Source organism: Plecotus auritus (genome assembly GCF_963455305.1).
Source record: "Plecotus auritus genome assembly, chromosome: 10".
NCBI lineage: Eukaryota > Metazoa > Chordata > Mammalia > Chiroptera > Vespertilionidae > Plecotus > Plecotus auritus.
In genome coordinates this window covers 18,552,461-18,574,855 of record NC_137785.1, presented here as the reverse complement: position 1 = coordinate 18,574,855, position 22,395 = coordinate 18,552,461, and the positions used below count along the sequence as shown (strand labels likewise).

The window sequence follows — 22,395 nt, the reverse complement described above, 5'->3', positions numbered from 1 at the left end:
AAATGTAGGTTGGAAGGAATGTAACATGGAGTGAGATCAGGCTCTCGGTACAATTTTAATAAGTCTTCTAACCACCCCAGCTGTAAGGAGACTCCCACAGAAGTTTAGAGGGATGCTTCTCAAAGATAAAAAGGTCTACAAGTTGAACTCTTAACCTCTCTCCTTACTGAAAGCTTGGGGAAGAAAATAAATATTTAAATTTTTAACTATTCAGAGTTTTGGGAACATAGTAATATTTAATATTCTTTAGTTTTCATTTTCTGAACCTTTTGCTTATAATTTTCTCAATTATGTTACATTGAAAAATGTATGAATGTGACTTAGTCAGTAGTGCCACGTGAAAATGTAAACCTTGTTCTCCTCATCTTCTACATTGGAAGAGTGAATGAATGGTAACCCTAAATACCTGCCAAGTTACTTTGTATATTCAGCAAAAGATTAGGGCAAACCACTTCACTTCCACGTTTTGAGCAGGAGGAATTAACTAGTCTTCTTCAATCTCATCTTCCCAAATATATTCATCAACATCCGCAGCATAGAACAACCAGTTAAAACACAGGGAAGCAGGATCAGTGAAATGTTTATAAGGGTTTGCTTTAGGGGTGGAGAGAACCCATGCAAATCCAGCAGAAATACTGCATGCAACCAGTACATGTCATCTTGTTACATCCATCCAATTTCTGCAGTGAGCTCACATGGAGAGACACCATGGTAGTCAATCTGCATAAGGTACAGAAGGCAAAATTGCAGTGGGAGCAGATGCCCAGTGGTACAGCCAGGCTCCTGCATCACAGGCAGTTGGCAGCATGGCGCCGGGGGCGGGGGAGGGAGTGGCGGAGGACAGTACACCACCTCTGCCATCAGGTCCAAGGTAGACTGGAGAAGAAGCCGATCCTAATGGGCAAATAACTCTGCTTTTACTAGCTCGTTGACCTGACCACTGAAGGGCACTTGGGTTCTGGGCAGTGGAGGCATTGAACTTGGCCATTTTTGATCTGGATTTCAAAGTAGTCCTTCAGACACATGCCTGCGCTCCAAGAAGTGCATGCGTTCACTTCTCAGCTTCTCCCAGAAATGGATATTGCACAGGAACAATTTACTATTAAGGCATTTTATCTGCTGAGCTTGATCAAAGTCCAGGATTTCCTGGACCAGATTTGACACTGATTCCACATCCTGCACGGCTCTCTCATCCACAACTTCCTCTTGATCTACAGCAGAGCCAGCTGCTCCTCTGCAATCTAGCTCTATGTTGCCAGAGGCTTGAGCTGTCCTTCTCTGCAAATTTTTTCTGAGAACCAATTCTGAGTTCAAAAGGAGAGACAATATTCAGGTACCCTAGGGTCTCTTCCTTAAGAAACTGCATCCAGGCAAACAGGACCACATTGCCATGGTGTTCTTCCCACAAGTTGTCCAGGTGCTTGCAGAGAGCAGACAGTGCTCACAAATATCTTGAAATTTTGTGGCAACTCCAAGTAGATCTTGGGTTCTCCACCTTGGACAGACTCTGCTTTTCTAAATTCATCTCCATCATAAATACTCGCCAGGCCCAGCAATGCATCCTCCTGAGCTTCTCGGTCTTCTACCGACATTTAATTTTCTTTTTTTATATTTTAATATTTTATTGATTTTTTTACAGAGAGGAAGGGAGAGGGATAGAGAGTTAGAAACATTGATGAGAGAGAAACATCCATCAGCTGCCTCCTGCACACCCCCTACTGAGGATGTACCCGCAACCAAGGTACATGCCCTTGACTGGAATCGAACCTGGGGCCTTTCAGTCTGCAGACCGATGCTCTATCCACTGAGCCAAACCAGTCAGGGTGACATTTAATTTTCTGAGGAGCTGTTAATAATAACAAGAAGAAAAGAATATGAACACTGCAGTCTATTTCAGTTCAGAGTCTGGAATTCATGCAAATATCCCATTTATTCTCCAGACGGTGGAGATGAGACTGCTGAAGTTGGCTAAGAGGCCAAGATGTGGAAGTCATACTAGATATACTATAGAAATCCTGCCATCTACACCCGGGAGCAGGCCCAAGCCTTGCTACCTGCCCCAGCTCTGGGACACAGCACTGTGCAGCCTTGTGAGGTCCCTAAGAAGCAGGGCCTGGACTGGGGCAGGGCGCGGTCTTAGCTGGGACAGACTGGGGGTACCCTGTCTGGTGTCTGGGGGGCTGAAGCCCACTGAGCTGCCCTGGCCCAGCCACCCTTCTTGGTCTCGTGTGCACAGAGCGCTGGCCCCAATGTTCCTTTCGGTCTCACTGTTCCTTCCGGTGAGGCTGCAGTGCCCCGCCCGAAGGTTTCGCCCTTCACCCTAGCCCCCAGGCTCCTCCAAGCCTCTTGCCCACTCAACTTGCGTAGCGCCTCTTCCCTCTAGTTCATTATTATCACTTTTTGTAGTTTAGCTCTTAGGAAATGGTGAAAGCTGCCCATGATCCACGTTTTAGTTCAAGAATGTGGACTTTATGTGGACTCTCCTGTGATTTTAAGCATCCATATAGGTCACCTTCTGTGAACACTAATGCCATTTCCCTCTGTCCATTTGTTCCTCATCCCTGTACAGAGAGAGTCATATCTTCCCTGGAAAGCATCTGACCACTGCTGGGAGCCAATTCCAGCATGTCATAATTACAAGAGTTTCATCAAAAGGTTGGTGAAGCTTGGGGGCTCAACAAGGGCTGAGCCACATATGTAGTTTACCTGTTGGAATGGCTGGAAAAGCATCTCCTCCAAACTTGAATAGGATTGTCTACTACCAGACAGCTCAGGGCATCTTAATCTACATGTTATTGCCTCCTGTTGGCCAAACACCTGAACAGCTGTAGGCTATTCCCCAATCTGACAATGCTTCTGTAAACCCTACCCTTTGAAACCTTATCCTTTGAAGTGTATTATCTCCACCTTGCCTTAGGACAAATTGTGTTAATAAAAGCAGGGGTCCTGAGTCAAGGAGGGAAGTCTTTAGCTCCTTTAGCTGAAGCTCCTCTGACCCCCAATGCCTTTCAAAACTATTTTTTGTCTTTGGACTCCTTATTGAATCTATGCGCAGCTCTTTTCTCCAGATTGCCGAAAACCCTTTGTAATGCTGGGATAAGAACCCCGGCAGACCACCATTGAAAAGGAAGTGTCCAAATGCTTCTGGTTGATGATGATGGCGCTGAAGGTGGAGCTCTGTTCAGGGTGGGCCAAGGCAATAGTTTTTGGAAAGTTTTCCATCAAAAATCACATGCAGAAGACACTTGTCACAACTTGGGATGGATGAAGGACAGAAATAGAAATCAGTAGTTTAAGTATCACACCCAAGAGTGGACAACAGATTGTGCCCAGAGTCTGAGAGGTGGAGGGACCAATGGTGAGGACACTACAAAGACCCCCACCCAACCCCTTAATGAAGGAACATTAAAGGTCTTGTAGTTCAGAGAGGGGCCCAGGGATGGGGACAGAGGTTGTCAGCCCACAGGTGCTGGGAAGGAGACCTGACACTGTCCATTTTGGGGGCACAAAGCCATTTTTATTTATTTTTATTATTTTTTAAAATATATTTTTATTGATTTCAGAGACAAAGGGAGAGGGAGAGACAGAAAAATCAATGATGAGAATCATTGATCGGCTGCCTCCTGCACGCCCCCTACCGGGGATCGAGCCTGCAACCCGAGCATGTGCCCTGATGGAATTGAACCTGGCACCCTTCAGTCAGCAGGCCAATGCTCTATCCACTGAGCCAAACCAGGTAGGGCCATAAATTCATTTTTAAATTATGATGTCACAGTGTATGAGTTTGAAAGTATAGATAAACTCCTAATTTTCTTCTTAACAAGATGTTTCTTCCTAATGATAGAAATGACTGCATTTATTGCTAAGATGCTTGAGATGGTAAGAACATCAGAGTAGGTTGTCTAATGGCATGACATAGATTTGTTAAGAGGTATTTTCTCTTCTCAGTGTCTACAGAATTTTCCTCACCCGACTCTGCAGTACAACCCACTGGTATCATTCTTATTTGTGGTTACACCCTTTCACAACCCAGTCTTCCAGCCGGTGAGCTAAGGTAGCCATCAGTCATCACCTCTAACTATGCCTCCTTCTGAACCTGAATATGCCCTCTGTCCAACTTCAGCCCCAATCTCTCAACTCTCCTGCCCTTTTCTCTCCTTTTCTAGCAGGAACAAGCCACTAGAGGGCACTCACACACCGCCTTGAGCTCCTGGGGACCTTTTCCATCATCTGAAACAAATAAATGCGTGTTTTTATTGCAACAGCCCCCACCCTTCAAATAATCTTTAGATTTCTTCAGGGTGTAGCTCCTGCTTCAGACATCAGGGTCCCCAGGGGAGCACCTCACATAGGGTTGTAGTAGCATGGACTGGGGACCTGGAACCATCCCCAGGGCCTAAGTCATTGTAGAGGGAGATGGTTCAGGGACAGTGGGTAATATAAGATAGACACCCAGGGCCCAGATGTTCCTGCACGAGGGGTGGTCACAGGGGACAATGGTCGTGAGCCTGTGGCTCTGAAGGCCCTGCCACTTAGCATCTGTGCACATGGGCCTTGGCTGGGCTGCTGTGAAATATTTCAGACTGGGCCTTCCTCAGTGGGCGGCTGGTCCTCCTGGGTATTTCAAGAACCTTCCTATTTGAAGAATGAGGAGACATGTGTTGGCCTTAGAGAGTCACATTTTCCCCTAGAGCTGGAAAGCATCTGACCACCATTAAAAAGAAAGGGTCCAAATGCTATTGGTTGATGATGATGGCACTCAAGGTGAAGGTCTGTTCAGGGTGGGAGAGGGAGGTTCTCTCAGCACCTGAGGGAGCAGGTGGTGTAGGGCTTCGCCATCAACTTCAGATCAGGACCCAGGAAGTGGGAGGGTGAGGACCTCCCTGACTCTCCCCACCCTCCTTAGGACACCACTTCTGGGCTGACTGTGGGGAACTTAGTCTCCCTTCTCCCTCCCTGCTGTGCAGGACAGGGACCCAGAGCCCCTTCATGTAGAGTGGACCATGAAGGAGCACAGGTGAGGGAGGGCAGGTGGATGTGAGGAGAGAGCCTTATTCCTGGAGGTGGGAGCTGTGAGATGAGGGCCAGCAGGAGGCACACAGCCTGCTTAGTGGCTGCAGCTGAGTCAGTGCGCCAGAGCCTTTCCTCTGCAGAATCCAGCCTTTTCCCTGTGAACATTCCATTCCCTCCCCTTCAGTGCTCCCAGCTGAAGCCCCAGTCCTTCCCCACTCAGTCCTGCATCAACTCTTTGTCCCCATCACACTCGGGAAGCCCTTTCTGCCCAATTACCCAGTCCCCCCAGGGCTGCAGTATGGTCATTGCTGCCCCTGACCCCACCAGTCTGGAGACCCAGTCCTGTCTCCCAGGTCAGTTGTGAGACCAGGCTCTCAGGCTCCATGTCCTGATTACCATCACCTGCCAGGAGGTGGCAGCAGCTGAACAAAGGAGAGATGCAGGGATAATTGTTGGGATAATTGTTATCACCTGTGTGTCTGCAAGTGGACATGTGGGGGAGGGGGCTGGGTGGAGACACCAAGGAAATGATGGAATTTCCTGCTAATTTAGATGCTGGTAGTGTGTGCTTTGGGAATTCAACAGAGGATGCATTGATATTTTCTTATTTTGGAGGACAGGCATTTGAGTTTGGAATTACTGAATCCGACCCACTGCAAATTCAGCTTCCTGATTCAGTGTTGGTTTTGGGTGAGGCAGGGACAGCCAGGCTCAGGACCCTCTGTATTCATAGGGCTGCAGAGAGATGTGTGCTGTGTTGGGAATAGTGCTCCTTCCTGGTCAGCAGTACCCAATCCCCTGGTACCCTCCCTACTTTCTGCAGGTGCTGCCCCTTCCCCAGACCCATCTCAGCCCTCAGAGCAGATTCTGAGCTGACTGCCTAGGGACATCTTGGGTGCCATTCACTCTCTTTGCTCTGCTCTTGTTGGCTGACTGGTGCTGTCCATGACCATGAAGGTTCCCTGAGGAGGGTGTGTGTGTGCATGTGTGTGTGCATGTGTGTGTTTGTGTGATGTACCTCTGCACACTTGTGAATCTCAAGATAAGGAGATTTGAGAGCCATTTAACCAAAAGTTATTTTATTTTTATAGTTCTTTATTGTTGAAAGTATTACATATGTCTCCTCTTTTCCCCCCCATTACTCCCGCCAGCCTGCCCCCGCCCCCAGCCCCCAGCTCCAGACCTCACTGCCACATTTTCTATGTCCATGGGCCATGCATACCAAGTATATGCATATAAGGTCCTTAGTTGATTACCTCTCACCCACCCACCCTCCCCCACCTTTCCTCCAAGATTCCATACTCTATTCCATGCTTCGAGTTTCTGGATCCACTCTGTTCATCAGTTTATCTTGTTACTTAGATTTCACATATGAGTGTGATCATATGATACTTGTCTTTCTCTGACTCACTTATTTCACTTACCATGATACTCTCAGGTCCCTCCATGCTGTCTCAAAGGGTAAGAGATCCTTCTTTTTTACTGCTGCATAGTATTCCACGGTGTAATGTACCACAGCTTTTTTATCCACTCATCTACTGATGGGCACTTGGGCTGTTTCCAGATCTTAGTTATTGTAAATTGTGCTGCTAAGAACATAGGGGTGCATACATTCTTTCTGATTTGTATTTCGGGTTTCTTAGGATGTATTCCTAGAAGTAGGAACATGGGGTCAAATGGCAGTTCCATATTTAATTTTTTGAGAAAACTCCGTTTTATTTTCCATAATGGTTGCACCAGTTTGCATTTGCCCCAGCAGTGCGCTAGGGTTCCATTTTCTCCACATCCTCACCAGCACTTGCTGTTTGTTGACTTGTTGATGATAGTCATTCTGACAGGTGTGAGGTAATACCTTGTTGTTGTTTTAATTTGCATCTCTCTGATAATCAGTGACTTTGAGTATTTTTTCATATATTTTTTGACCGTCTGTATGTCCTCTTTGGAAAAGTGTCTATTTAGGTCCTTTGTCTATTTTTTAATTGGATTGTTTGTCTTCTGTTAAGTTGTATGAGTTTCTTATATATTTTGGATATTAACCCTTTATCAGATGTATCATTGCTAAATATGTTTTCCTGTGGGAACCCCTTTCACATCCCGCGTGGTTCAGGGTTCCAGTTCAGGGTTTGGGTTCTGGAGAAAGCCGCACACAAATGAAAAGAGACTTAGAAAAGTATTAATTTGGGAATATTGGAGGCCAGGCGGGAGCCACCTCTATTGGGAGGACTACCCACTGCTCTGGCCTTGCTATCCCTTTTATTGAGACTATGGGATACACCCATAACCCTTAGGCAGGAAACTCCAATAACAGAAATTTACATAAGACAAACAGGTGGAGGCTGCTTCAGCTAACAATGTTTCAACTAAACAGTGAGTGAACTAGCTCTGACCTTTCAGAGCAATGAAGGTTGTTGACCAGCCTTCCCGGTTCCCTGTCCATATCTTTCTAATTAGTGAGACAATGATCAGTTTCCCGCATTTTCCCATACAGTGGGCTTTGTTTTCATTTTGTTTCTTTTGCTGTGCAGAAGCTTTTTATTTTGATGTAGTTCCATTTGTTTATTTTCTCCTTAGTTTTCTGCAAGTGGAGAAAGGAGAATGTATCCCTAAACATATTGCTATGAGAGATGTCTGAGATTTTGCAGCCTATGGTTTCTTCTAGGATTTTTATGATTTCATGATTTACATTTAAGTCTTTTATCCATTTTGAGTTTATTCTTTTGTATGGTTTAAGTTCATGGTTTACTTTCATTTTTTTGCATGTATCTGTCCAATTTTCCCAACACCATTTATTAAAGAGACTGTCTTGACTCCATTGTATGTTCATGCCTCCTTTGTCAAATATTAATTGACATAGTGGTTTGGGTCGATATCTGGGTTCTCTATTCTATTCCATTGGTCTATATGTCTGTTCTTGTGCCAGTATCAAACTGTTTCGATTACAGTAGCTTTGTAATATAACTTGAAATCTGGTATTGTGATTCCTCCAACTTTGTTCTTCTTCCTCAAGATTGCTGTGGCTATTCATCATCTTTTTTGGGTGTTTATTCTAGATCTGTGAAATATGTCGTTGGTATCTTAATAGGGATTGCATTGAATCTGTAGATTGCCTTGGGTAATATGGACATTTTAATGATGTTGATTCTACCAACCCATGAACACAGTATATTCTTCCATTTGTTTATATCTTCTTCTATTTCTTTTTTCAATGTCCTGTAGTTTTCTGAATACAGGTCTGTTCCTAAGTATTTTAACTTTTTTGTTGCAGTGGTAAATGGGATTGCTTGTTTAGTTTCTCTTTCTGAGTACTCATTATTGGTGAATAAAAAAGCCATAGATTTTTGGGTGTTGATTTTGTATCCTGGTACATTGCCAAATTCATTTATTAAATCTATATTTCTTTTGGTGGAGTCTTTAGGGTTTTATGTGTAATATCATGTCATCTGCAAATAATGAGAGTTTTACTTCCTCCTTTCCAATTTGGATGCCTTTTATTTCTTTTTCTTGTCTGATTGCTGTGGCTAGGACTTCCAATACTATGTTGAATAAGAGCAGTGCAAGTGGACATCCCTGTCTTGTTCCTGTTCTTAAGGAAAATGGATTTAGCTTTTGCCCATTGAGTATGATGTTGGCTGTAGGTTTGTCATATATGGCCTTTATCATGTTGAGATATGTTCTCTCTATTCCCACTTTGCTGAGAGTTTTTATAACAAACTAGAGGCCTGGTGCACGAAATTCATGCACTTGAGGGGGGGTTCCCTCAGCCTGGCCTGTGCCCTCTCGCAGTCTGGGAGCCCTTGGGGTATGTCCAACTGCCATGAAGGCGGGAGAGGCTCCTGCCACCACCGCTGTGCTTGCCAGCCATAAGCCTGGCTTCTGCATTGAGCATCTGCCCCCTGGTGGTCAGTGTGCATCGTAGCAACCAGTTGTTCCACCGTTCGGTTTATTTGCATATTAGCCTTTTATTATATAGGATATTTTAAATGCAAGGATTCATGGTTACATCTAATTAACAAAGGCTCATGTTGTAGAAGGAATAACTCAACTTTTTTGCCTTGCTACCTTAGGACACACCCACCCCTTTGCCTGCCCCTTACATCGGCCCACTAGAGGGCAGCACATCCCTACCCCAGTTCCATTTATCTCAGGCTTGGCCATAAGGACAAGGAGTCCAGGGGTCTCCATGTCAAAAAGCACCTCAGGTAATTTCAAGAACACTGAGAATTTGAGAAACATTTCGCTAAATGGTTCCTCCAGTAGGTCAGATGTTGCCATATTATGAGTTACAGGGGATTTACAAATTTGTCCTCCTTATCCTAATGTATAAAACAAAACCATAATATCCAAGCAATTATGTAATCAATTAAATAAAGGTACCTAGATTCTTAGGAGATGAAAATAGTACTGTCAGCTCTGATTCTACCTGTTTCATGGGCTTCTCTAAAAATTAATAAAAGGCTTAACCATCTGAATTAATAAATTAAACTTATTCCAACTGTTACAAATTAATGATTTTTGCCTTGTTTTATCTGTCTCATGACTAAACATTAATTAATTAATTTATATTTAAAAATAAACTATTATGGTTTAATGAGGTTATTTCTACACTAGAAGTGCGATGCACGAAGATTCGTGCTAGAATGGGCTTTCCTTTTCCTGGCTGCCGGCACCGCCTTTCCACTCTGGCCCAGCCCCTTTCCGCTCAGGCCCTGGAGCAGCCTCTTTCCGCTCTGGGAGCTGCCTCTTTCCGCTCCGGGAGCCTCCTCTTTCCGCTCCGGGAGCCGCCTCTTTCCGCTCCGGGAGCTGCCTCTTTCTGCTCCGGCCCTGCCTTCCCACGCTGCCCAGAGGCCCTGAGAGATGGGGGTGGGGCAGAACGCCTGCATCGTTGCCATGGTGATGACAAAAGCGTCCCGCCCCCATCACTCGGCGCCTGTGTATGCAAATAAACTTCCATCTTTGTTGGGTTAATTTGCATATCACTCCTGATTGGCTAGTGGCGTAGCAGAGGTACGGTCAATTTGCATGTTTGTCTATTATTAGGTAAGATCAGATTTTAGTTCAAAAGCAGTTATATGTGTGTGATCTGAAGAGAATGACATAAAATCCATAAGACTAGTCTTAACTCTTTCTTCTGTAGACTTCCCCCATCTTGCTGCTTAGCAATAAAAGGCATTTTTGGGTTCATATAAACACATTTTTTACAACTGCTTGAATAGGAAATTCTATATAATAAAGAGGTAATATGCAAATTGACCCTCACACCCTCGCATCATCACAAGATGGCTGCCCATGTCATCACAAGATGGTCACCACAAGATGGCCACCCCCACGTTGTCACAAGAGGGCTGGCAGGGGAGGGCAGTTGGGGGTGATCGGGCCTGCAGGGGAGGGCAGTTGGAGGCCACCAGGCCAGCAGGGGAGGACAGTTGGGGGTGAGATCCAGCCAGCAGGGGAGGGCAGTTGGGGGCCATCAGGCCGGCAGGGGAGTGCAGTTGGGGGCAGTCGGGCCAGCAGGGGAGGGCAGTTGGGGTGATCAGGCTGGTAGGGGAGCAGTTAGGTGTCAATCAGGCAGGCAGGCAGGTGAGTGATTAGGAACCAGCAGTCCCTGTGGGATCGGGCCTAAACCAGCAGTCGGACATCCCCCGAGTGGTTCCAGATTGGAGAGGGTGCAGGCTGGGCTGAGGGACACCCCTCCCCCCCAGTGCATGAGTTTCATGCACTGGGTCTCTAGTTAGTATATAAATATCACTGGGCATTTAGTAAATAAGTCACAGGCTAATAAGTTCAATTGTGCAGTTGTGAAAGGTAATGTGAAAGAGGTTTGGAAACCTTAAGACAGGGTAATCTGCAGTGTTTCCAACATGTCTTCGACTGCCTTTAGGGAGCATGTGGTTTCCTTTTTACTTCAACCTTCAAACCGATTAGCTCTGTTTATTTGACTAGCTGCCCAACTAGCATATTTCATGTTGTCCTTTTTTTTTTGTTTGTTTTTGCACTTGGTTTTGGATTAGAAGCAATATGACTTGCTCATATGTAAATTCCAAACAAAGCTCTCATATTTCTGCTGTTTAGTTTCAATGCCTGTGCAAAGCACTTTCTTGAGACTTCAAGGTATTCAAGTCCTTTTTGGGTGTATTTAACCTCAGCGTACTGCAGACAGTGTACATGGTTGTGTGGATTAGTCATCATAAGCCCCTCCGAGGAAAAGGCTGCTTTAACGTGGTTATGTTCATTGATATGAAGCCCTGCATGTCCAGGCCAGGCTTTTTGGACTCCAGCAAAGTGTTCCAGACACTCATTCAGTTCCCGAATGCCTCTACATTTGCCCCTGGGCTTTTAGAGTGGCAGTCTTATGCTTTCCAGGTGCAGTGTTAGTTGAACCTTCATGTAAGATTTGATCATGCAGCTGTACAGCATCATCGTATCTTCCCATGGCTTCAAATCTCATGCCAGTTAGTGGTTGACTCTGTGACTGCCAGAGAACTGTCTTCCCAACTCCTTAGTAAAGCCAAGCCAAGTCATCCTGCCTGTAGTCAAGGCTGCACTCATCACCTGTTCATATATATCCAAATATCATCTCCAAGCTTAGTAGCATGTCCATTAATCAATTCCTGTCCAACTCTCACAATTTCTGACTATTTCATGAGTTTTTTTCCTCTAATTTCTCCCTAAGTGATCTCACAAAGCTCTCAGGCTGCTTATAAACAACTAGTGGCCCGGTGCATGAAATTCGTGCACATTAAAAGGGGATTAATTAGAGGAAATAATTTAATATTGCTATTTGCCTTTTTTCTATAATAGAAGTGTCAGAGATGAAAGAAAATTAGTAAAATGTATATGAAAACCTTCCTCCTGTCAGAGTCTGGGGAGCACCACAGGACCCAGAGTCAAGTCCCCGCCCACCCACATGTGCCTCAAAACTGCATGAGACCCAGACCCGGCCGGCCCCTGCCCACATTGGGCTAGATCCAGACTTGGCCAGTCGCACCCATGCCAAGCCCTGCCGGAGGGGGGATGTAGCCTCAGGTCCCCTGGCCTGGCGCCAGGACAGGGGGCATGGCCTGAGGTCCCCCAGCCCAGACCAGGGCGGGGGGCATGCCTTGAGGTCCCCTGTCAAGCCCCGCTGGGTGGGGGGCATGGCCTGAGGTCCCCCGTCAAGCCCCGCCAGGTGGGAGTGCGCAGCCTCAGGACCCCCGTCAAGCCCTACTGGGCAGGGGGCGCGGCCTGAGTTCCCGCCCGACCCAGCACTGGGGGTGCACCTTGAAGTCCCCTGTCAATCCCTATTGGGTGGGGAGCATGGCCTGAGGTCCCCTGTCAAGCCACGCCAGGCAGGGGGGTGCAGCCTCAGGTCTCCTGGCCTGGTGCTGGGGTGGGGGGTGCAGCCTGAGGTCCCCCGGTCTGGTGCCGGGGTGGGGGGCGTGGCCTGAAGTCCCCTGTCAAGTCTCACTTGGTGGGGGGTGCAGCCTGAGGTCCCCTAGCCCAGCACCAGGACGGAAAGTGCACCTTGAGGTCCCCAATCAAGCCCCGCCAGGCGGGGGTGCGTAGCCTCAGGTCCCCCATCAAGCCCTGGTGGGCAGAGGGCACGGCCTGAGTTCCCCCGACCCAGCACTGGGGGTGCACCTTGAGGTCCCCCGTCAATCCCCGCTGGGTGGGGAGCACGGCCTGAGGTCCCCTGTCAAGCCCCGCCGGGTGGGGGGTGCGTTCTGTGAGGTCCCCTGTAAAGCCCAGCCAGGCAGGGGGGTGCAGCCTCAGGTCCCCTGGCCTGGTGCTGGGGCGGGGGGCGTGGCCTGAGTTCCCCTGAACCAGCACTGGGGTGCACCTTGAGGTCCTCTGTCAAGCCCTGCTGGGTGGGGGGCATGACCTGAGGTCCCCTGTCAAGCCCAACCAGGCAGGGGGGCACAGCCCCAGGTCCCCTGGCCCAATGCTGGGGCAGGCGGCGTGGCCTGAGGTCCCCCATCAAGCCCTGCTGGGCAGGGGGTGGGGTCTGAGGTCCCCCAGCCTGATGCCAGGGTGGGGGGCGTGGCCTGAAGTCCCCTGTCAAGCCCCACCTGGTGGAGGACATGGCCTGAGGTCTCCCAGCCTGGTGCTGGGGTAGGGGGAGCAGCTTGAGGTCCCCTAGCCCAGCATCAGGACGGGAAGCACACCTTGAGGTCCCCTGTCAAGCCCTGCCGGGCGGGGGGCATGGCCTGAGGTCCCCTGTCAAGCCCTTAGGGGGCAGTGGAGGGCGTAACCTCAAGACCCTGCTGATTGCTCGTTAAGGCTCCTTATGGGAACTTGGCTTCAGCTGTGGGTGAAGCCATCTTTGTGATGGAGTGATGGTCAATTAGCATATTCCCTCTTTATTAGATAGGATGTTTGGCGAATGGTTAACACATGATCACATGGCAGCATGCTTGGTAATTGGCGCTATTGTCTACTGGCGTGACTTTCTGTAGCACTTTTAATGCTTGTTCCGATGTGTGCTAAGCTGCGCCCCAGCCGTGTGCATTTGTTTACTCTCAGTGCCTGGTGAAAGCATGGGTTTACTAGACCTATTCAGTACAAATGTAAATTTACTATAATACATATAGAAAACTTTTCTGGGGAATTAAACTTTTCATACATATTTAATTTTAATTACACAAACATATCTACATAAATAAAACAGAAAAACTAACAATATGCATTCAGAAAACCTACTTTATTATATAATGGACTTTTGGCTTTAATGGACACTCCCTCACCCAAATTAGTTATATTGAGGTTTTACTCTGTAAACAGGATGATTCCCAATGTTTGGAGTGCACTTTGGAGCCAAAGTTCCCAAGACCCAAACAAACAAACAAAAAATACCCTGTTAAAGGAGGCATCCTTTTAAACCAAATGGCTGCTCAATGATCTTATGTAACTAAAGTGTTGATCCAGGTACATCAGGCAGTGTTGGCCACAGCACAGACACCTCCTAGCTCAGCTAAAGATAATCAAGGGCTATTCTATTAAGAACACCTGTGGCTAGGTATTCTCAGGATCTTTGCTGGGCAGCTATGTCCCTAGTAATGTGATCTGCAATGTCTCCAAGAGTTAAGGAGGGGATTCTGATCATATTCCCATTGGTATATATTCCTCATCAAATGCTTTTTCTGCATCTATGGAAATGATCATATAATTTTTATCCTTCATTTTGTTAATGTGGTGTATCACATTGATTGATTTGCTGGAGACTCCTTGCACCCCTGAACAAACCTCACTAGATCCTTTTAACGTACTGTTGCATTCAATTTGCTAGTATTTTGTTTAGAATTTATGCATCTGTATAAATCATAGATATTGTTCCGTAATGTGTGTGTGTGTGTGTGTGTGTGTGTGTGTGTGCGCGCGCGCGCGTGTGTGTGTGTGTGTTATCCTTGTCAGGTTTTGGTATCAAGGTAATGTTGGCCTCATAAATTGAGTTAGGAAGTCTTGCCTCTTTTTCAGTTTTGAAGAAGTGGCGTTAGAAGAAGTTTAAGTTTAAAAAATTTGGCTCTCAAAAGAAATTTCAATCGTTGTACTGTTGATATTTGGCTCTGTTGACTAATGAGTTTGCCGACCACTGGTCTAGGGAGATTATATATTTCTAAGAACCTGTCCATTTCTTCTAGGTCAGTGGTCGGCAAACTCATTAGTCAACAGAGCCAAATATCAACAGTACAAGGATTGAAATTTCTTTTGAGAGCCAAATTTTTTAAACTTAAACTATATAGATAGGTACATTGTTATTAACTTAATTAGGGTACTCCTAAGCTGGCCTTTGCTAAAAACTCAAGGGGCCAAAGAGCCGCATGTGGCTCGCGAGCTGCAGTTTGCCGACCACTGTTCTAGGTTATTAAATTTGGTGGCATATAGTCTTTCATAGTATTCTTGAATGACCCTGTGTGTTTCTGTGGTGTCTGCTGTAACTTCTCTTTTGTTTTTGATTTTGTTTGAGTCTTTTCTCTTTTTTCCTTAATAAGTCTATAGAGATTTGTCAATTTTACTTATCTTTTCAAAGAACCAGCTCTTTGTTGCATTATTTCTTTCTATTGTCTTTTTGTTCCTTATTTTTTTTTCTTTCATGTGACTAGTATCTTAATAGTCAGGTGAAATGTTTTTTATTTATTAAAATAAATCTTTATTGTTCAGATTATTACAGATGTTCCTTTTTTCCCCCCATAACTCCCCTCCACCTGATTCCCCCCCACCCTATGCCTTTACCACCCCCTGCCACTGTCTTCATCCATAGGTGTAAGATTTTTGTCCAATCTTCCCACACCCCACACACCCCTTTCCCCCTGAGAATTATCAGTCCACTCCCTTTCTATGCCCCTGATTCTATTATATTCACCAGTTTATTCTGTTCATCAGATTTTTTATTCACTTGATTTTTAGAATCACTTGTTGATAGGTATGTATTTGTTGTCACTTTGTTGTTCATAATTTTTATCTTTACCTTTTTCTTCTTATTCCTCTTCTTAAAGAATACCCTTCAGCATTTCATATAATCCTGGTTTGGTGGTGATGAACTCCTTTAGCTTTTTCTAGTCTGTGAAGCTCTTTATCTGACCTTCAATTCTAAATGATAGTTTTGCTGGGTAGAGTAATCTTGGTTGTAGGTTCTTGCTGTTCATCACTTTGAATATTTCTTGCCACTCCCATCTGGCCTGCATAGTTTCTGTTGAGAAATCAGCTGACAGTCGTATGGGTACTCCCTTGTAGGTAACTAACTGTTTTTTTCTTGCTGCTTTCAAGATTCTCTCTTTGTCTTTTTCCCTTGGCATTTTAATTATGATGTGTCTTGGTGTGGTCCTCTTTGGATTCCTCTTGTTTGGGGTTCTCTGCACTTCCTGGACTTGTAAGTATATTTCTTTCACCAGGTAGGGGAAGTTTTCTGTCATTATTTCTTCAAATAGGTTTTCAATATCTTGCTCTCTCTCTTCTTCTGGCACCCCCATAATTCGGATGTTGGTATGCTTAAAGTTGTCCCAGAGGCTCCTTACACTATCTTCATATTTTTGGATTCTTTTTTCTTTTTGTTTTTCTGGTTGGGTGTTTTTTGTTTCCTCATATTTCAAATCTTTGGTTTGATTCTTGGTGTCCTTTGGTCTACTGTTGAATTTCTGTATATTCTTTATTTCAGACAGTGTATGCTTAATTTCTGACTGGTCCTTTTCCATTTTTTTTTGGCATTCTCATTAAGATCCTTAAAGGTCTCACTAAGTTCCTTGGAGGTTTCTAGAAGATTCTTGAGTAACCTTATAACTGTGGTTTTGAATTCTATGTCCAGTAGTTTGCTTTCCTCCATTTCTTTCATTCGTGACATGTTTCTTTGTCTCCACCTTTTGGCTGCTTCCCTGTGTTGATGGAGTGGCTTTGTGTGGTAGGTGACCTATAGGGCCCAGTGGTTCAGCCTCCCCAATCACCTGAGGTGGACACTCCTGGTGTACCCCTTTGCTGAGTGCACAGTCTTGTTGTAGTTAAGCCTTGATTGCTGTTGGTACACTGGGAGGAATTGATCTCCAGGCCAATTGGCTGTGAGGACCCGCTGTGTCTATAGTGAAAGAACTGCTGTGCTGGAGACACCCTTATGGGGCAGGACTTGTTTCAGTGGTGCTTCGGTGCTCACTGAGTCTGCATCTTGAGTGTGTCACTTATGGATGTGAGGAGTTGAAATCTGGTGTTGTCTCACACTGACCACTAGGTATGCTGGCTCCTGGATCTCCAAGGAGGTGCAGGTCAGCTACTGTCTGAGGCCACTCAGCAGGAGCTACAGCAAGATCTGCAGATTTCTCCTCTTTGCTTGGGGTTTGGAAGTTTTGGAGCTGTCTGACCGAGCTGCAGTTTGTTAGGTTAAGCTGCAATAGGGCAGGCCATTCATATGCAAAAGCCACTGCGCACAGTTTGGGTGGGTTTGTAAATTGGGTGGGGCGGGGTCTCAGGAAATCACTAGGGTGTGGCAAACAGAGATGGCTGCCAGTCAGCCCTCTCTGCGTCTCCGCGTTTCTGTGTCTCTGCGTTTCCGTGTCCCCGCGTCCTGCACCCCAGCACAGTAAACAATGATTCCTGCGCACACCTCTGCAAGAAAGCCACCCTTACTTTCTGACCCGATGGCAGACAGTCCAGCTTCTCCCCGTAGGAGCCTGGGTCCCCAGAGTCTCACTGGAAACTGGAGTTCAGAGCAGTCGGGAGCTTGTGTCTCCCTTCAGATTGAAAAAAACAGCACACCCAGTCGCCAGCTGCCAGCCCAACTTGCGCGCCTCTGTACCTCTGCTTTTCTGTGCTTGTACATGTCCTACCCAGTCTCAATGCTCTTTTTTCTTTCCTTCTAGTTGTAGAACTTCTACTCAGCCAGCTTTCCCATGGTTCTGGGTGATAGACGTTTTGTCTTTTAGTTGTAGTTTTGGTGTGGTTGTGAGAGGCAGCACGTACACCGCCATCTTGGTTTCTCCCTCTGTTCCTTATTTTGTTAATTCTGCTCTGATGTTTATAATTACTTTCTGCTGACTTTGGGCTGAATTTGTTCTTTTTCTAGTTCATTAAGGTGAAATGTTAGGTTGTTTACTTGGGATTTCTTTTGTTTCTTGAGATAGGCCTGTAATGATATGAACTTCCCTCTTATTACTGCTTTTGCTGCATCCCAAAGGTTTTGACATGTTGTATTGTCATTCTCATATCTTCATGTATCTTTTGATCTCTCCTTTTACTTTTTCTTTAACCCAGTCATTGTTTAGTAGCATGTTGTTTAATCTCCATATTTTTGTGTTTTTTCCCACTTTCTTTTTGCAGTTGATCTCGAATTTCAAAGCACTGTAGTTAGAGAATATTCTTCTTAAATTAGTTGAGGCTAGTTTTGTGACCCAGAATATGGTCTATCTTTGAGAATGTTCTGTGTGTACTAGAAAAGAATGGATAATCTTCTGTTCTGCATTGAAAGGCTCTGTGAATGTTAATTATGTCCATTTGTTCTAATGTGTCATTTAAGGCCAATATTTCTTTATTAATTTTCTTTTTGGATGTTCTATTCTTAGCTGTCAATGAGGTATTTAGGTTCCCTACTATAATTGTGTTTTGGTGAGTTTCTCCCTTTAGTTATTAGCAGCTGCTTTATATATTTTGGTCTTCACAAATTGGGTGCATATAATTGATAAGTGTTATGTCTTTTTGATGTATTGTCCTTTTGACAATTATAAAATGTCCACCTTTTCTCTTGTTACCCTTTTTATCTTGAAATCTATTTTGTCGGATATAAGTATGTCTACATCTGCTTTTCTTTGGATGCCATTTGCTTGGAGAATCATTTTTCACCCTTTCACTTTGTGTCTATATTTGTCTTTGAGGCTGAGCTGTATCTCCAAAAGGAGCCATATAGTTGGGTTTTTAAAATTTATTATCCATCTGCTACTCTGTGACTTTTTATTGATGAGTTTGGTCCATTGACATTTAAGGTGATTAAATCATTGATGTATAAGAATTTCCTATTGCTATTTTTATTTTTAAAAAAATCTTCACTGAGGAGGAGATTAAATATGACATCAGAGTAGGAGGATGCTGCATGGGCATGCTCTCAGGAACAAGCTGGAATTATAACTGAAATATGGAAAGGCTTCCTGAATAATCAATGGAGAACTCACAGGAAAGAACCTTGATACCCAAGGGCCAAAGATGGAGATGGCATAGAACTGGTAGGAGGGGTGGAGGCGTGAAAGGGCTGGCTGGGCACCCACAGACAGCAACGGAAGTCCCGGAGAGATACTTGTATCTCAGCTGTGGTGGGAGGTTCCTCTGAGAACTCTGGGATCTAATCCCAAAGCTGGGCTCCCCAGCAGAAAGCACCAAACTGAGGAGGGTACCCACGTTACATCTAGCTATGAAATCAGTGGGGTGCTGTCTGTCAGGGAGTGACAGCTGAAAGTTCAGGCACCCTCTTAAAGGGCTAATGCACAAAAATTCCCTGTGGAGCCACCCACCTTGTGCTCTGACAGAGGGAGGGTGAAGTGCACTGGAGCTGTGAAAGCAGAACCCAGGACTGGAGGCTCTGGGAGGATAGAACTCAGAAGGCAGACACCCCAAGTTCCCTTGGCTGAGTCATTCCATCAGGCAGTGGAGGACATCTTTCCCACATAGACATTTGTCTTGCTTAGGGGGAAGACAGTCAACACACCATATTGGAAAACACCTTGCCCTGAGGCCACTTAAGAGATTAATAATTAGCCTCCAGCCAGAAGCAACTGCCCCACCCTGTTGAAAAAACTCTCCCTACACCTGAGGATGATTGCCTGGGGGCAATTCAAGTCAGAATCCTATTAGTCTGTAGACAGGGGTGGTCTCTGGAGGTTTTGAGTCTTTGCCTGATTCAATTAGTCAGAAACAGCCTTCAACACTGTCCTGAACTAGAGATTGAGAGGTGTAGAGGATCTACCTAAAACATAGTTACAAACCCAAACAGACAACTAAAATGAGGAGACCAAGAAACAACCCCCAAATGAAAGAACTAGCGAATTCTCCAGAAGAAGAGATAAATGAAGCAGAGATAAGAAATTTATCTGAAACAGAGTTCAGAGTAATGGTGTTAAAAATGCTCAACAGTATGAAAAAATATATAGTAACTATGAAAAAAGAATAGTCTGAGATAAAAAAATGACAACACAAATAAAGAACACATTGGGACGAATACACAGCAATTACGGAAAGCTGAGAATTGAATCAGTGAATTAGAAGACAGAGTTTAAAATGTCACTCAATTAGAGAACCGAAAAGAAAAAAAACAATTAAAAAATAGGAGGATAGCCTAAGGGAGCTGTTGGACAATGTGTTATGTGACAATATTAGAATAGTAGGTGTGCCAGAAGAGGCAGAAAGGAATAGAGAAGGTGTTTGAAGAAATAATGGTAGAAAACTTCCCTAACCTGGTAAAGAAAAGTCACACAAGTTCAGGAGGCACACAGAACCCCAAACAAGAAGAACCCAAACAGACTCATGCCCAGACACATCATAATTAAAATGCCAAAAATTAAAGACGAAGAGAGAATCTTAAAGGCAGCAAGAGAAAAGAAAACTGTTACCTACCAAGGAGTTCCCATAAGGATGACACCAGATTTCTCATCAGAGACTCTACAGGCCAGAAGGGAATGGCATGAAGTACTCAGGGTAATAGCAAGGATCTGAGACCATGGTTACTATACCCAGCAAGGCTATCATTCAAAATAGATGGTCAAATAAAGAGCTTCCCAGACAAAAAAAGGCTAAAGGAATTCATCACCACCAAGCCAGCATTACAAGAAATGCTAAAGGAATTGCTATAAGGGATTGCTGAGAAGAAGAAACAGAGAGAGAAACCTAGCCATACAGAATTTATAGTACAGAGATACTATAAGTACCTTTCAATAATAACCCTAAATGTAAATGGATTAAATGCTGCAATCAAAAGGTGTAGGGTAGCTGAATGGATACAAAAACATGACCCAACTATATGCTGTCTACAAGAGACTGACCTCAAAACAAAAGACACACACAGGATGAAAGTGACGGGATGGGAAAAACTTTTCCATGCAAATGAAAAAGAAAAAAAAATAAAGCTGGAGTAACAATACTCATATCCGACAAAATAGAGTTTAAAAGCATCATGCTAAGCGAAATAAGCAAGCTGGAGAAAGATAAATATCATACGAACTCACTCATTTGTGGAATATAATGAACTACACAAACTGATAAACAAAAATAGAGCCAGAGGGGGAACATATTCTAGAATATAATAGAAGTAATCCTATTATTTGTAGATTTTTAATATTTCCTACATCTTTTGTGATATCATACTATGTTAGCACAGTTTTGGTAATATTATTATACTTAAAATCCTTTTATTCTTGAAATATTAATTGCATGTAATATTATTATATATAAGATCATTTTCTTGAAATATTAAGGTTTATTGCATGTAACATTATCATATTTAAAATTGTTTTTCTTGGAGAAACCAAGATGGCGGCATAGGTAAACACCTAAACTGCTGCCTCGCGCAACAATTTCAAAACTACAACTAAAAGACAGAACGGACACCATCCAGAACCACAGGAAAGCTGGCTGAGTGAAAATTCTACAACTAGAAGGAAAGAGAAAAGCTCACAGAGAATTGGAGGTACGGCAAAGGGTTTTTGTGCGCGCAGAGAGGAAGGGTGGCTGAGAGCCTGGCTGACTTTCTCTGGCGGAAGGGGGAAGGAAACCCCCGACCGCACTGAACCCCAGTTCTGACTGCACTGAACCCCAGTTCCGGGCGAGCCCCTGGGGACCCACGCTCTTGTGGGGGGAGTCTGGACTCTCGGGCGGAGACTCGGGAGCCAGGAAGGCAGAATCTGAAGGCGCACATGTGCGCGCAAGGGCAAGGCTGACAGGAAGCCAAGACTGAGACTCCACCCCATCCAAGCTGAGCACAGAGGCTATTGCAATTTGGCAAGTCTAATCCAATAAGGCTGTCTCCAGCACCGAACTTCTCCCAGCATAGACACAGCTGATCCTTACAGCCAACTGGCCTGGAGGTCAATTCTTCCCAGTGATACCAACAACAATAAAGACTTAATTACAACAAGGCTGTACACACAGTCCACAAAGGGGTGCACCAAGAGTGTCCACCTCAGGTTAACTGGGGAGGCAGACCCACAGGGCCGTATTGGAAACCTAGCACACAACCAACTCAGGGAAGCAGTGAAAATGCGGCGTCAAAGAATCAGATCACAAACGAAAGAAATGGAGGAAAACAAATGACTGAATATAGAATTCAAAACCACGGTTATAAGGCTTTTTAAGAATATCCTAGAAAAGGCCGATAAATATAACGAGACCCTCAAAGATATGAAAAAGGACCAACTAGAAATTAAACATACACTGACTGAAATAAAAAATATTATACAGAGACCCAAAACCAGACAAGAGCAACACAAAAATCAAGTCAAAGAATTGAAATACAAAGAAGCAAAAAAAAAAACTCAACCGAAAAAGCAAAAAGCAAAAAAAAAAATCCAAAAAGTTGAAGATAATGTAAGAAGTCTCTGGGACAACTTCAAGCGTACCAACATCAGAATTATGGGGGTGCCAGAAGAAGAGAGAGAGCAAGATACTGAAAACCTATTTGAAGAAATAATGACCGAAAACTTCCCCCACCTGGTGAAAGAAATAGACTTACAAGTCCAGGAAGCCCACAGAACCCCAAACAAAAGGAATCCAAAGAGGACCACACCAAGACACATCATAATTAAAATGCCAAGAGCAAAAGACAAAGAGAGAATATTAAAAGCAGCAAGAGAAACACAGTTAGTTACCTACAAGGGAGCACCCATACGACTGTTAGCTGACTTCTCAACAGAAACTATGCAGGCCAGATGGGAGTGGCAAGAAATTTTC

The 22,395-nt window shown here is 44.7% G+C and overlaps 2 pseudogenes across 2 annotated transcripts; both read right to left on the bottom strand.

The window, feature by feature from the left end:
- Positions 1-484: 484 nt before the first annotated feature.
- LOC308236142 (E3 ubiquitin-protein ligase RNF14-like) lies at positions 485-1,592 on the bottom strand (annotated as a pseudogene). The gene has a single exon. The product of its transcript is annotated as an E3 ubiquitin-protein ligase RNF14-like (transcript).
- A 9,248-nt stretch (positions 1,593-10,840) lies between these two features.
- On the bottom strand, positions 10,841-17,290 carry LOC308235393 (ER membrane protein complex subunit 2-like; annotated as a pseudogene). Its single transcript has 3 exons — positions 17,267-17,290; positions 11,042-11,645; positions 10,841-10,937 (listed from the first exon to the last, which is right to left on the bottom strand). The product of its transcript is annotated as an ER membrane protein complex subunit 2-like (transcript).
- Between the last annotated feature and the right edge of the window lie 5,105 nt (positions 17,291-22,395).